Source organism: Lethenteron reissneri, chromosome 35 (assembly GCF_015708825.2).
Source record: "Lethenteron reissneri isolate LAM-NWPU_2019-01 chromosome 35, ASM1570882v1, whole genome shotgun sequence".
Classification (NCBI taxonomy): domain Eukaryota; kingdom Metazoa; phylum Chordata; class Hyperoartia; order Petromyzontiformes; family Petromyzontidae; genus Lethenteron; species Lethenteron reissneri.
Window position 1 is genome coordinate 14,055,646 of NC_083813.1, and position 15,277 is coordinate 14,070,922.

The window sequence follows — 15,277 nt, forward strand, 5'->3', positions numbered from 1 at the left end:
GTGATGTGGAGGTGTAATTGTGTATGGGCACGGATGGCTAACAAACACAAGGGGCGTGGTTAGGGCCGTACACAGAGGAGGTGCTCACACTGACGTCCGCACCTGCATCCCCCACGGGCCCCTCCCGGGGCCGAGTGCTATAAAAGGTGGTGAGCCGGAGGGCTCGAGGTCGAGTATTAGCTTTAACCAGCGAAGAGTGAAGACCAGCTAGAATAGGCCCCGGAGCTCCCCTGGCTCGCTGTCCTTGTCAGGGCCGACCAGGGCAAGCCGGTGGCGTGGCCCCGAGAGCCCAGACTGACGTTCTTATAAGAGCCGGTCTGGAGACTCAGGGTGCCGGGATCCCAGCTTGACCAGGGCTGGGATAGGTAGCCTCCCCTAGCTCCGTAGTGGAGGACTCGGGCGTAGGTTAGCGGGGTTAGACGTTGTGTATCTCCCTGTTAGACGAGTGAAGGGGACGATACCCCTTTAAGTGCTGTGTGTACCTGTTACTGTGCACAAGTTGGTGTTAATAAATAAGTGTGCCTCCGACCCCGTCGTCCAAGCCTCTTGCAACTTACTACAGATGTACACACATACAGCGACTCACACACACACACCGACTCACACACAGCAATACGTGGACTCACACACACATTGACGTAAACACACTATGTACTTACACACACACATGAACTTACACGCACACACAAATGGACTGACACGCACACTTGGACTGACACACACACATAAACACTTTGACATACACACACACACATGGAGCGTTGTCTGTTAGAAAAAGACAGACACACACATGGAGTTAAAGACACGCATGGCTCTACACGCACACACATATGGACTCAAAGACACACACATTTACGGGCACAGCAATCCCCGATGATGGCACAGCTATCAGTATGGCAGTACTACGTATGAGGAAATAGCGTGACGTGAGCAATGGAAACAAAAGAAATTTATTGAAGAAATAATCAGAAATCACAGACTGGCAGTAGACCGTGGCAGCGTCATAAAAGACAGCAAAAAAGGGAAAAATGAGCAACCTAAAAATCCAAAAGGAGTTTTGTGCACTCAAACATAATTATTGTAACATGTCAACTTGTTTCATAATGGTAAACAATGAAACCTGAGTTGTTATCTGCACACAATATCTGGCAAGGGATTTGTTTAATAATAATAAGCAATGAATGTGATTAATGATCTGCACACAAACATTATTGTAATGTTTGTGAACTATTGTGTTTAACAATAGTAAACAATGGACTTGAGTTGTTAGCGTTAGAAGCAAGGAACTTTGTACTTACCATAGCCATGCCATGCGTAGCTCCCGTCCTGGCCTACATTGGCGAGGCGGCAGAGTTGGCACATTGCCAGGCTGGGGGCTGGGCCGCTACCCCCCCCCAGCATCCCCCGCGCGTGCAAGAATAATGATATGTAAGCACTAAAATATTATTATCTACGGAGTCTGTACTATGAATTGGACGCATCGTGTTAAGGGGGGGCAAAGAGGACATTACACTAAATTTCGATTTAAAGCTTTCGTGACTGCAGGGATTCATCTTCTTGGTTCTTTCGGTAAAGTCACGTAGAAGGGAAGTAATAAAATAATAAAAATAAACATAATAAAATAAAATAATTCTCACGACGTTTCGGCCAGCTACGTACTATTAACATTCCTTTCCTTTGTTAATGCTACCCCCCTTCCCCCCCCTTTGATGCTGCTAATCCTGCATAATGCACGGGCATAATATTAATTTGAACCCCCTCGCCCACCTCCTACCATTTTCCATATGCTAAATTCCTTTTGATATGCAAATTATTTTGTCAAGGCGCTCTTCTTCCCCTCCAAACCAGCTTAAATATACGCTCCAAGCTTGGTGGTGTTTCATTCTTCACCTGAGGACGGCTGCTTGCGTTGTGGCCGAAACGTCGTGAGAATTATTTTATTTTTTATGTTTTATTTTTATTATTTTATTACTTCCCTCCTACGTGACTTTACCGAAAGAACCATGAAGAGGACATGACACTGTGAAGGAATATCTGCAGCGTTGTGTGTCTATGTGTTGACTGTAAAACGCGTAAAAGGAAATGTCCCCGTGAGCTCGAGCTAACGCGCATCACTTGGTAGGGTCCGCCCCCCCCCCACGCAATTGGCGTCACTTGGTAGGGTCGATGGCGCGCAATAAGTAAATAATTAATAATATAAACGGCACAAACGTGTTAATTAAACTACTTTAAAGTTTACGGATGGGAAAACGGTATAGCCTATTCCCACCGCGGGGCTTAGGGCGTGCCGCCTGTAATTTTTTTTTCTACGTGAAGCCCACCGTCCGAGAGCCAAATCCCCCGCAAGCGCGAGCGCGCGGACACTTTTATATATAAGAAGAAAAGAAAAGAAAGAAGAAGAACTAGCGGAAGTACCCGGTGTTGCCCGGGTGAAAAATATATTTCTTAAAAACCTTACATATATACACAGATACGAAGGTATTGTCAAAGCCCGGTGGGCCGTTTGTACATTTCTCCACCAACAAATATATAAGAGGCTTGCACAAATCCAACAAGTTGTAGAAAGTGTGGGGTAAATAGTTTATGTAAAAGGTTTCCGAAAATTGTGGACCCCCCCCCCCCCGCTCAAAAAAAATCTTTACCCCTCGTAGGTATATATACTAACAACACCTTACATACAACAGAGGAAGTGGTATCTATTGACTCTGTAGAAGTATCTACTGACTGTACCGTAGTATCTACTGAGCCAGTAGTAACTACTGACTGTATAGTAGTATTTAGTGACTGTAGTAACTACTGACCATAGTAGTATTTACTGGGCCTGCAGTAGTATCTACCGACTATATAGTAGTAACGACTAACTGTATAGTATCTGCTGACTGTATAGTAGTGTAATAAAGGACTCTTCCACTGTGTCTGTCTCCGTTGTCCTTTATTTGGGTTCGTACAACTTCGCCCCGCACGGCGCCTCGCTCAGAGCTTTCTCCACCTCCCGCTCGGCAGCCCGTCTGCTGCCGTCGCTCACGTAGCCTTTTCCCTGGCTCCCGATGCAGCTCCGCTGCTGGCTTTCCTCTCAGCTTCTTCGCCTGGTCTGCAGCCTCTCAGCTGCTTTCTCCGCAGCCCCACTGCGGCTCTCCATCTTCCCCGTGCCCGGACACCGCTGGCCAATGGTGCCGAGTCCCGTCCTGTGGTAATCACGCCACCTTCCACACCCTGCCCTGCGTGGCCTCCTCCCGTTATTATTCTTACACTCTCCTCCCGTCTCTTCCGGTTCCCGCCCTTAAGAGCTCTCCCTTCTCCCCACGTGACCCAACTCCTCCCCATTGTTACGTCATATCCGCGAGGCCGTTTACGCCCGCATTACAGTAGTATCCACTGACTATAGTAGTAACTACTAACTCTATAGCAGTATCTACTCACTTTACAATAGTATTTACTGACTCTAGTAGCTACTCACAGTGGTAGTTTGTACTGACTGTAAAGTAGTATATTTGACTTTAGCAATATTGACTGACTGTAGTGGTATATACTGACTGTTTTAGTATCTACTAACTCTATATAGCAGTATCTACCAACTCGATAGCAGTATCTACTATCACTACAGCAGTGCAAACTGACTGGTGGTACCTGCTATTACAGCAGTGCATAGTGACTGGAGGTACCTGCTATTACAGCAGTGCATACTGCTGTGGTGGTACCTGCTATGATTACAGCAGTGCATACTGCTATGTTGGTACCTGCTATGATTACAGCAGTGCATATTGTGATGGTACCTGCTATGATTACAGCAGTGCATACTGCTGTGGTGGTAGCTTCTATGATTACAGCAGTGCATACTGACTGTGGTGGTACATGCTATGATTGCAGCAGTGCATACTGCTGTGGTGGTACCTATGATTACAGCAGTGCATACTGATGTGGTGGTACCTGCTATGATTACAGCAGTGCATATTGTGGTGGTACCTGCTATAATGAGGATACATATTGTGGTGGTGGTACCTGCTATGATGACAGCAGTACATACCGAGTGTGGTGGCACCTGCTATGACGACAGCAGTGCATACTGTGGTGGTACTTACTATGATGACAGCAGTGCATACTGTGGTGGTGGTGATACCTGCTCTGATGAGAGCAGTACATACTGTAGTGGTGGTACCTGCTATGATAACAGCAGTGCATGCCGACTCTGGTGATACCTGCTATGACTACAGCCGTGCATATTGTGGTGGTACCTGGTATGATTATAGCAGTGCATACTGCTGTGGTGGTACCTGCAATGATAACAGCAGTGCATACTGACTGATGGTACCTGCTATGATTACAGAAGTGCATACCAACTGTGGTGGTACCTGCTATCACTACAGCAATGCATACTGTGTTGGTACCTATGATGACAGCAGTACATACCGAGTGTGGTGGTACCTGCTGTGATGACAGCAGTACATACCAAGTGTGGTAGTACATATACAGTAATCCCTCGCCACTTCGCGGTTCAAGTTTCGCGGCCTCAGTACATCGCGGATTTTTCGAATTGATTTAAAGGCCTCATTATACCTGTGCAGTAACACCATCATCATCATTCATAATCACATTCATCGAACTGCACAGGTCTGTCATCATCGTCATTGTCAATGTCATCGTCGTCGTCGTCATTACTGGAGTCAAGTCTCAAGATACTACTGTCATTGGTGAGTGTAGAACACCATAATACGTATCGTATGACAGAGAGAGAGTGAATGTATAATATTAAGGTTTTATAATTAAATAGATTTAAGTAAAATATATTAAAATATAAATATAAATTTTTAAACATTCTGGTACCCACACACACAAATACGGAAATTCTTAGGGGGCCAACCCTACTTCGCGGATTTTGACCTATCGCGAGGGGTTCCGGTCCCCATTAACCGCGATAAACGAGGGATCACTGTAGTACATACACGATGAGAGCAGTACATACTGTGGTGGTGGTACCTGCTATGATTACAGCAGTGCATATTGACTGTACTCACACCTCACCCTCACCACTCCCAACTCACCCTTACCACTCACACCTCACCCTCTCACCACTCACCACTAACCCTCACCATTCAGCCTCACCACTTCCCACTCTCCCTCACCACTCACTCTCACCATTCACCCTCACTATTCAGCCTCACCACTCACCCTCACCACTCACCGTCACTACTCACCACTCATCCTCACCAATCACTACTGACCAATCACCACTCACTCTCACCACTCTCCACTAACTCTCACCACTCAACCTCACCACTCACCCTCACCACTCACCCTAACCACTAACCACTCTCTCACCACTCACCCTCTCCACTCACCCTCACCACTCAGCACTCACCCTCACCACTCATCCTCACCACTCACGCTCACCACTCACCCTCACCACTCACAACCGCCACTCACCCTCACCACTTACTCTCACCACTCACCCTCACAACAACCACTCACCCTCACCACTCACCCTCACCACTCACCCTCACCAATCACCACTCACCCTCACCACTCACCACTCACCCTCACCACTCACCACTCACCCTTACCACTCACCATCACCACTCACCCTCACCACTCACGCTCATCCTCACCACTCAGCCCTCACTAATCACCACTCACAACCACCACTCGCCCTCACCACTCACCACTCACCCTCACCACTCACCCTCACCACTCACCGTCACTACTCACCACTCATCCTCACCAATCACACCCTCACCAATCACCACTCACCCTCACCACTCACGCTCACCAGTCACTACTCACCCTCACCACTCACTAACACCACTCATGCTCACCACTCACGCTCACCACTCACCCTCAACACTCACCCTCACCACCACCACTCACCCTATTCCCGTGTCGCCAAGTATGCTTAACATTTCGAACAGACACACACATTCACTAATTTAGCTTTTGACATTTAACATACAAAACGTCATCTTGTACTACTGTCACCATAGCAGGTACCACCACCACAGTGATGGTGAGTGGTGAGGGTGAGTGGTGAGCGGTGAGGTGAGGGTGGGGGAGTGATGAGGGTGAGTGGTGAGGGAGAGGGGTGAGTGGTGAGGGTGAGTGGTGAGTGGTGAGGGTGAGTGGTGAGGGTGAGTGGTGAGGGTGAGTGGTGAGGGAGAGGGGTAAGTGGTGTGGGTGAGATGAGTGGTGTGGGTGAGTGGTGAGGGTGAGTGGTGAGGGTGAGTGGTGAGTGGTGAGGGTGAGTGGTGAGGGTGAGTGGTGAGGGAGAGGGGTGAGTGGTGAGTGGTGAGGGTGAGTGGTAAGTGTGAGTCATGAGGGTGAGTGGTGAGCGTGAGTGGTGAGTGGTGAGAGTGAGTGGTGAGGGTGAGTGGTGAGGGTGAGTGGTGAGGGTGAGTGGTGAGGGTGAGTGGTGAGTGGTGAGGTGAGTGGTGAGGGTGAGTGGTGAGGGTGAGGGTGAGTGGTGAGGTGAGTGGTGAGTGGTGAGGGTGAGTGGTGAGCGTGAGTGGTGAGGGTGATTAGTGAGTAGTGAGGGGTTAGTGGTGAGGGTGAGTGGTGAGCGTGAGTGGTTAGTGGTGAGGGTGAGGAAGAGTGATGAGGAAGAGTGCTGAGGAAGAGTGGTGGTGGTCAGGGTGAATGTTGAGGGTGAGTGGTGAGGGTGAGTGGTGAGGGTGAGTGGTGAGGGTGAGTGGTGAGGGTTGGTGAGTGATGAGGGAGTGGTGAGGGTGAGTGGTGAGGGTGAGTAGTGAGTAATGAGGATGATTGGCGAGGGTGAGTGGTGAGCGTGAGTGGTGAGCGTGAGTGGTGAGGGTGAGTGGTGAGGGTGAGTGGTGAGGGTGAGTAGTGAGTAATGAGGATGATTGGCGAGGGTGAGTGGTGAGCGTGAGTGGTGAGCGTGAGTGGTGAGTGGTGAGGGTGAGTGGTGAGGGTGAGTGGTGAGGGTGAGTGGTGAGGGTGAGTGGTGAGTGGTGAGGATGATGGTGAGGTGAGTGGTGAGGGTGAGTAGTGAATGAGGATGATTGGCGAGGGTGAGTGGTGAGCGTGAGTGGTGAGGGTGAGTGGTGAGAGTGAGTGGTAAGTGTGAGTGGTGAGGGTGAGTGATGAGGTTGAGTAGTGAGAGTGAGTCGTGAGGGTGAATGGTGAGAGGTGAGAGGTGAGTGGTGAGGGTGATTAGTGAGTAGTGAGGTGTGAGTGGTGAGGGGTGAGTGGTGAGCGTGAGTGGTGAGCATGAGTGGTTAGTGGTGAGCGTGAGTGGTGAGCGTGAGTGGTGAGCGTGAGTGGTGAGCGTGAGTGGTGAGCGTGAGTGGTGAGGGTGAGTGGGGAGCGTGAGTGGTGAGCGTGAGTGGTTAGTGGTGAGGGGTGAGGAAGAGTGATGAGGAAGAGTGGTGGTGGTGAGGGTGATTGTTGAGGGTGAGTAGTGGTGGTGAGGATGATTGGTGAGCATGAGTGGTGAGGGTGAATGGTGAGGGTGAGTGGTGAGAGTGAGTGGTGAGTGGTGAGGGTGAGTGGTGAGGTGAGTGGTGAGCGTGAGTGGTGGGGTGAGTAGTGAGTAATGAGGATGATTGGTGAGGGTGAGTGGTGAGCGTGAGTGGTGAGGGAGAGGGGTGAGTGGTGAGGGAGAGGGGTGAGTGGTGAGGGTCAGTGGTGAGGTTGAGTAGTGAGAGTTAGTGGTGAGGGTGAGTGGTGAGGGTGAGTGGTGAGCGTGAGTGGTTAGTGGTGAGGGTGAGGAAGAGTGATGAGGAAGAGTGGTGGTGGTAAGGGTGAATGTTGAGGGTGAGTGGTGAGGGTGAGATGATTGGTGAGCATGATGGTGAGGGAGAGGGGTGTGAGGTGAGTGGTGAGTGGTGAGGGTGAGTGGTGAGGGTGAGTGGTGAGGGAGGGGTAAGTGGTGGGGTGAGAGGTGAGTGTGGGTGAGTGGTGAGGGTGAGTGGTGAGGGTGAGTGGTGAGGGTGAGTGGTGAGAGGGGGGTGAGTGGTGAGTGGTGAGGGTGAGTGGTAAGTGTGAGTCGTGAGGGTGAGTGGTGAGCGTGAGTGGTGAATGGTGAGAGTGAGTGGTGAGGGTGAGTGGTGAGGGTGAGTGGTGAGGGTGAGTGGTGAGTGGTGAGGGTGAGTGGTGAGGGTGAGTGGTGAGGGTGAGGGTGAGTGGTGAGGGTGAGTGGTGAGTGGTGAGGGTGAGTGGTGCGTGAGTGGTGAGGGTGATTAGTGTAGTGAGGGGTTAGTGGTGAGGGGTGAGTGGTGAGCGTGAGTGGTTAGTGGTGGGGTGAGGAAGAGTGATGAGGAAGAGTGCTGAGGAAGAGTGGTGGTGGTCAGGGTGAATGTTGAGGGTGAGTGGTGAGGGTGAGGATGATTGGTGAGCGTGAGTGGTGAGGGTGAGTGGTGAGGGTGAGTGGTGAGTGTTGAGGGTGAGTGGTGAGGGTGAGTGGTGAGGGTGAGTAGTGAGTAATGAGATGATTGGCGAGGTGAGTGGTGAGCGTGAGTGGTGAGCGTGAGTGGTGAGGGTGTGGTGAGGGTGAGTGGTGAGGGTGAGTAGTGAGTAATGAGGATGATTGGCGAGGGTGAGTGGAGTGAGTGGTGAGCGTGAGTGGTGAGTGGTGAGGGTGAGTGGTGAGGGTGAGTGGTGAGTGAGTGGTGAGTGGTGAGGGTGAGTGGTGAGGGTGAGTAGTGAGTAATGAGGATGATTGGCGAGGGTGAGTGGTGAGCGTGAGTGGTGAGGGTGAGTGGTGAGCGTGAGTGGTGAGGGTGAGTGGTGAGGTGATTAGTGAGTAGTGAGTGTGAGTGGTGAGGGTGAGTGGTGAGCGTGAGTGGTGAGCATGAGTGGTTAGTGGTGAGCGTGAGTGGGAGCGTGAGTGGTGCGTGAGTGGTGAGCGTGAGTGGTGAGGGTGAGTGGTTAGTGGTGAGGGGTGAGAAGAGTGATGAGGAAGAGTGGTGGTGGAGGTGAGTGTTGAGGGAGTTGGTGGTGAGGATGATTGGTGAGCGTGAGTGGTGAGGTGAGTGGTGAGGGTGAGTGGTGAGGAGGTGTGGTGAGGGTGAGGTGTGAGGGTGAGTGGTGAGCGGCTGAGTTGAGGGTGAGTATGAGAGGTGGTCGTGAGGGTGAATGGTGAGAGTGAGAGGTGAGTGGTGAGGGTGTTAGTGAGTAGTGAGGTGTGGTGAGGGGTGAGTGGTGAGCGTGAGTGGTGAGCATGAGTGGTTAGTGGTGAGCGTGAGTGGGGAGCGTGAGTGGTCGTGAGTGGTTAGTGGTGACGGTGAGGAAGAGTGATGAGGAAAGTGGTTGGTGGTGAGGGGTGTTGAGGGTGAGTGTGGTGGGATGATTGGTGAGCGTGAGTGGTGAGGTGTGGTGAGGGTGAGTGGTGAGAGTGAGTGGTGAGTGGTGAGGTGAGTGGTGAGGGTGAGTGGTGAGGGTGAGTGGTGAGCGTGAGGTGAGGGTGAGTAGTGAGTAATGAGGATGATTGGCGAGGGTGAGTGGTGAGCGTGAGTGTGAGGGAGAGGGTGAGTGGTGAGGGAGAGGGGAGTGGTGAGGGTCAGTGGTGAGGTTTAGTGTATGAGTTAGTGTGAGGTGAGTGGTGAGTGGTGAGGGTGATTAGTGAGTAGTGAGGGGTGAGTGGTGAAGGGTGAGTGGTGAGCGTGAGTGGTGAGGGTGAGTGGGGAGGCATGAGTGGTGAGCGTGAGTGGCTAGTGTGAGTGTGAGGAAGAGTGATGAGGAAGAGTGGTGGTGTGAGGGTGAGTGTTGAGGGTGAGTAGTGTGTGTTATGGTGAGGATGATTGGTGAGCGTGAGTGGTGAGGTGAGTGGTGAGGGTGAGTGGTAAGGGTGAGTGGTGAGGTGAGTGGTGAGGGAGAGGGTGAGTGGTGTGGGTGAGTGGGTGTGGGTGAGTGGTGAGGGTGATGGTGAGCATGAGTGGTGAGGGAGAGGGTGAGTGGTGAGCGTGAGTGGTGAGAGTGAGTGGTGAGGGAGTGGTGAGCGTGAGTGGTGAGGGAGAGGGTGAGTGGTGAGTGGTGAGGAGAGGGGTGAGTGGTGAGTGGTGAGGGTGAGTGGTGAGTGGTGAGGTTGAGTCGTGAGGATGAGGGGTGAGCGTGAGTGGTGAATGGTGCGAGTGAGTGGTGAGTGTGAGTGGTGTGGGTGAGTGGTGAGGTTGAGTGGTGAGCGTGAGTGGTGAGTGGTGAGCTTGAGTGATGAGAATGAGTGGTGAGTGTGAGGGAGAGGGGTGAGTGGTTGAGGTGGAGGGAGTGGTGAGGGTGAGTGGTGAGTGGAGCGTGATGGTGAGAGTGAGTGGTGAGGGTGAATGGTGAGTAGTGAGGATGCTTGGTGATGGTGAGTGGTGAGCATGAGTGGTGAGTGGTGAGGGAGAGGGGTGAATGGTGAGCGTGAGTGGTGAGTAGTGAGGGAGGTAGAGGGTGAGTGGTGAGCTTGAGTGATGAGAGTGAGTGGTGAGTGAGGTGAGTGTGAGGGTGAGTGGTGAGCGTGAGTGGTGAGGGTGAGTGGTGAGGGTGAGTGGTGATTAGTGTGTAGTGAGGGTGAGTGGTGAGCATGAGTGGTGAGCGTGAGTGTGAGTGGTGAGGGTGAGTGGTAAGTGTGAGTCGTGAGTGGTGAGTGATGAGGTTGAGTAGTGAGAGTGAGAGGTGAGGGTGAGTGTGAGTGGTGAGAGGTGAGTGGTGAGTGGTGAGGGTGATTAGTGAGTAGTGAGGGGTGAGTGGTGAAGGGTGAGTGGTGAGCGTGAGTGGTGAGGTGAGTGGGGAGCGTGAGTGGTGAGCGTGAGTGGCTAGTGGGAGGGGTGAGGAAGAGTGATGAGGAAGAGTGGTGGTGGTGAGGGTGAGTGTTGAGGGTGAGTAGTGGTGGTGATGGGAGGATGATTGTGAGCGTGAGTGGTGAGGGTGATGTGAGGTGAGTGGTAAGGGTGAGTGGTGAGGGGAGTGGTGAGGAGAGGGTGAGTGGTGTGGGTGAGTGGTGTGGGTGAGTGGTGAGGGTGAGTGGTGGCATGAGTGGTGAGGGAGGAGGGGAGTGGTGAGCGTGAGTGGTGAGAGTGAGTGGTGAGGGTGAGTGGTGAGCGTGAGTGGTTAGGGAGAGGGGTGAGTGGTGAGTGGTGAGGTTGAGTCGTGAGGATGAGGGGTGAGCGTGAGTGGTGAATGGTGAGAGTGAGTGGTGAGTGTGAGTGGTGTGGGTGAGTGGTGAGGTTGTGGTGAGCGTGAGGTGTGAGTGGTGAGCTTGAGTGATGAGAGTGAGTGGTGAGTGGTGAGGAGAGGGGTGAGTGGTGAGGGGTGAGGGTGAGGTGAGTGGTGTGAGTGGTGAGCGTGAGTGGTGAGAGTGGTGAGGTGAATGGTGAGTAGTGAGGATGCTTGGTGATGGTGAGTGGTGAGCATGAGTGGTGAGTGGTGAGGGAGAGGGGTGAATGGTGAGCGTGAGTGGTGAGTAGTGAGGGTGAGGTAGAGGGGTGAGTGTGAGCTTGAGTGATGAGAGTGAGTGGTGAGTGGTGAGGGTGAGTGGTGAGGGTGAGTGGTGAGCGTGAGTGGTGAGGGGTGAGTGGTGAGGTGAGTGGTTAGTGTTAGTGAGGGTGAGTGGTGAGCATGAGTGGTGAGCATGAGTGGTTAGTGTGAGGGGTGAGAAGAGTAGTGAGGAAGTGGTGAGGGTGAGTGGTGAGTGAGTAGTGAGTGATGATGGTGAGGGAGTGAGGGTGAGGGGGAGTGTGAGTGACAGGGTGAGTGGTGAGGTGAGTGGTGGAGGGAAGGGGTGAGTGGTGAGGGTGAATGGTGAGCGTGGTGGTGAATAGTGAGGGTGAGGGAGGGGTGAGTGGTGAGCATGAGTGGTGAGGGTGAGTGGTGAGGGTGAGTGGTGATTAGTGTGGATGGGTGAGTGGTGAGCATGAGTGGTAGCATGATGGTTAGTGGTGAGGGGTGAGGAGAGTAGTGATGATGAGTGGTGAGGGTGAGTGGTGAGGGTGAGGGGTGAGTGGTGAGGGAGAGGGGTGAGTGGTGAGGGTGAGTGGTGAGGGTGAGTGGTGAGGGTGAGTAGTGAGGGTGAGTGGTGAGCGTGAGTGATGAGGGAGTGGGGGAGTGGTGAGGGTGAGTGGTGTGGATGATGGTGAGTGGTGAAGGTGAGTGGTGAGCGTGAGTGATGAGGGAGAGGTGAGTGGTGTGAGTGATGATGGTGAGTGGTGAGGGTGAGTGAGGGAAGTCGTGAGGGTGTATATATTTTGCCTATGATGACAGCAGTACGTGCTGACGTTTGTATGTTAAATGTGAAAGCTAAATGTGTGAATGTGTGTCTGGTGGAAATGTTAAGCAAACTTGGCGACATGCAGTTTTTAAAACGGGAATAGGGCGATTCTAAAGTAATCTACAACCTTCGATGATTCCTTTGCGCGATTCAAAGAATCGATTCCTGGCGTGTTGGGGGTTTACATTTTTAATTACAGAGTTTTATTTCCATTGATATGTTATGTTTTAAAGTTTTCAGTTTTTAATTATATTTTTGCCGCAGGTCAACGCCGGATATTTCCCGTTCGTAGCAGTTTATATCAACTCTATAACCAACTTATAGTAAACAGAATCGGCCGATTCTAAAGGAGTCTACAACGTTCGATTCCTTTGCGCGATTCAGAGAATCGATTCTTGGCTCTGTCGGGTTTAAAATTTTAATTACACAGTTGTATTTTCATTGGTATGTTATGTTTTAAAGTTTTCAGAAGATTTTAAATGTGTTTCCTCCCGGGCAACGCTGGGTATATCGAGTTTATAGCACAAAGTATTCGCCTGACACGTGTGGGGTGTCGAGGCCTAGTACCATGCAGAGCCTCCGGCCTTGCCTAGATTGCCCACGCGGCCGAGGCTGGGTGCTGGGACCGCTCCCCCCCCCCCCCCCCCCCGCGCTAGAATAATACTGTCTAATCACTATAATTGCATTATCTACCGACCCTATAATAGTAATTGCACACATTGGGGTGGGGGGGGGAGTGAAGAGGACGTGAAACTTTGATGAATTTACCTCAGCGTCGCGTGTTAATGCGTGTGCATATTTTAACGGGAATTAAAATGGCATCCACCCAACAGCGATGGCGTTGGTGCCCGTTGCCAGGGGCAACCGCCCATTGCCAGGGGCCAACTGCCCGTTGCCAGGGGCAACCGCCTTCGCGCATGCGCAACGGCGTGCTTCGTCACGTGCCGGTCGGCAATAGTAAAAAAATAAATAAAGATTAATCGCACTAAATCGATAATCGGTCCGATTTAAAGTTTGAGACGAAAAATCGGAAATGCCTATGTTCACCGCGGGGCCGGGGGCGTGCCCAACGGCAAAATCGAACCCCACGGTCCGAGAGCCAAATCCCCCGCAAGCGAGCGTACGCAGACAGACGGACGGACGGACGGACACAAACATGAATTATATAGGTTAGATGATGGTTGATGAAGATGATGATGGCAAAGTTACTTATTTCACCAGCTACTGAACATTAACCCCCTGTGTGTTTGTAACAAAGCCCTAGGTCCTCTGCCACTCCATCGCAAATCGCACATTGGCACAGTTGGTGGTGGTGGTGGCGGAGCATCGCGTGACGCCGGCGCCGTGAGTCTCAGCCCCACAGGGCGCTGGCGGGCCGGGCGGAGGAGCCGCGTGAGGAAGCGTGTCATCCCCTGTACCCGGCATGGTGAGCATGCAAGCAGCAGTCCTGTGTTGGCAAGTGCTGTTAGCGAGCACCATGAAGACCGGCACGGTGCATCAGGGCTGTGGCCAGCACCACGCCAGATTTCTTTCTTGAAGGTGCGTATGTTTACACACCGCATCAGGTACTTGTTTTACTCCGAGTCAGGTTGGACCCACCAACCCGGTTGTCTGCGTGAAGAGCGGTAGTGCAGTGGTTAGGGCGCTGAGCTACAAACCTGGGAGCCCAAGTTTGATTGCTGGCCACGGCTAACGTTTAATTTTGGTGGCGATTGATATGAACTGGGCTTAGACCTCCCCTGTGTGTGTGTCACAATCAGCACTCCGGGCGTGGTGCTGTTCACCCACCCCTTCGTGTGCTGTCTCAGCCTTCATAGGTGTTGCTCACTAAAGGCACTTGCCTCAACAGTTTGTTAAAGCTATAAAGGGGATCTTTGTTTTGTAGGTGTCTGTATGTGGGGAGTGGTGGCATAGCGGTTACTGCTCTGGGCTACGAACCCGTTGACCCGATTTTGGATCCCACCCATGGCTAATCGCAGTGACGATTATTTGATTTGGTCTTGGGCCTCCCTAGGTCGACTCAACTTGAAAAAGAGTACATGCGTGCTGTGTAAACATCGCCACTAGGGATTGAAAGGTCGAACGTTGTTCTGGCCACCCGCTTCGTAGCGTGCTTGCTAACACACTTTCCATAAAGTTTCGTGAGAGCTATATAAGGGTTTTTTGTATGTGTACAGACATGCTTCTGGATAAGTGTCTATGTCAGAGACAATGATCTATAATAATGTTGTTACATCTTACAGCTGGAATTGATCAATTACATGGAGAACCACATTACAGCCAAGTGATGGTTTCGATTTAAAGCTTTCGTGACTGCAGGGATTCATCTTCTTGTTTCTTTCGGTAAAGTCACGTAGAAGGGAAGTAATAAAATAATAAAATAAAACATAATAAAACAATTCTCACGACGTTTCGGCTACAACGCAAGCAGCCGTCTTCAGGCTGCTTGCGTCGTGAGAATTGTTTTATTATGTTTATTTTTATTATTTTATTACTTCCCTTCTACGTGACTTTACCGAAAGAAACAAGAAGAAGTGAGGTTTATTTTGTGCAGTCCATGACGACCAGGCTGAGACCATTAACTCGCTAGACTTGAGAATCCGCTTTGATCACAGGCGGCTGCCTGGATTTAAACCGAGGTACTCCGTGGTGCCAGTTTAGTGCTATGACCACGAGGTCACTGGGCCGCGTCTAAACATGCCCCCCCCCCCACGTTATATACATTAGCAGCAACGTGTTTAGTGAGCAGCAGCATTCTTTGAATATTTTGCCAAAGGAAATGGGATTGTGGAGCAGTGGCACAGTCCTGCAATTGCTTTATCTTTAATCCACCACACATCTTGCCGCACGATTGTGGAGCACCCGTTATCACTGCTTGGTGGACAGAGGCAGGGGGATTTAAGATACTCAATTAGTTTCAACTGTTGTGCAAGATGGTAGAGCAGTGGGGCAGTGGAGCAGTGGGGCAGTGAAGCAGAGGAGCCGTGGGGCAATGGGACAGTGGAGCAGTGGCACAGTGGAACAGTGGCTTCATGGGGGAGAGGAGGGGCGGATTTGTCGTTAAGAAGGCAAATCGCCTGAATT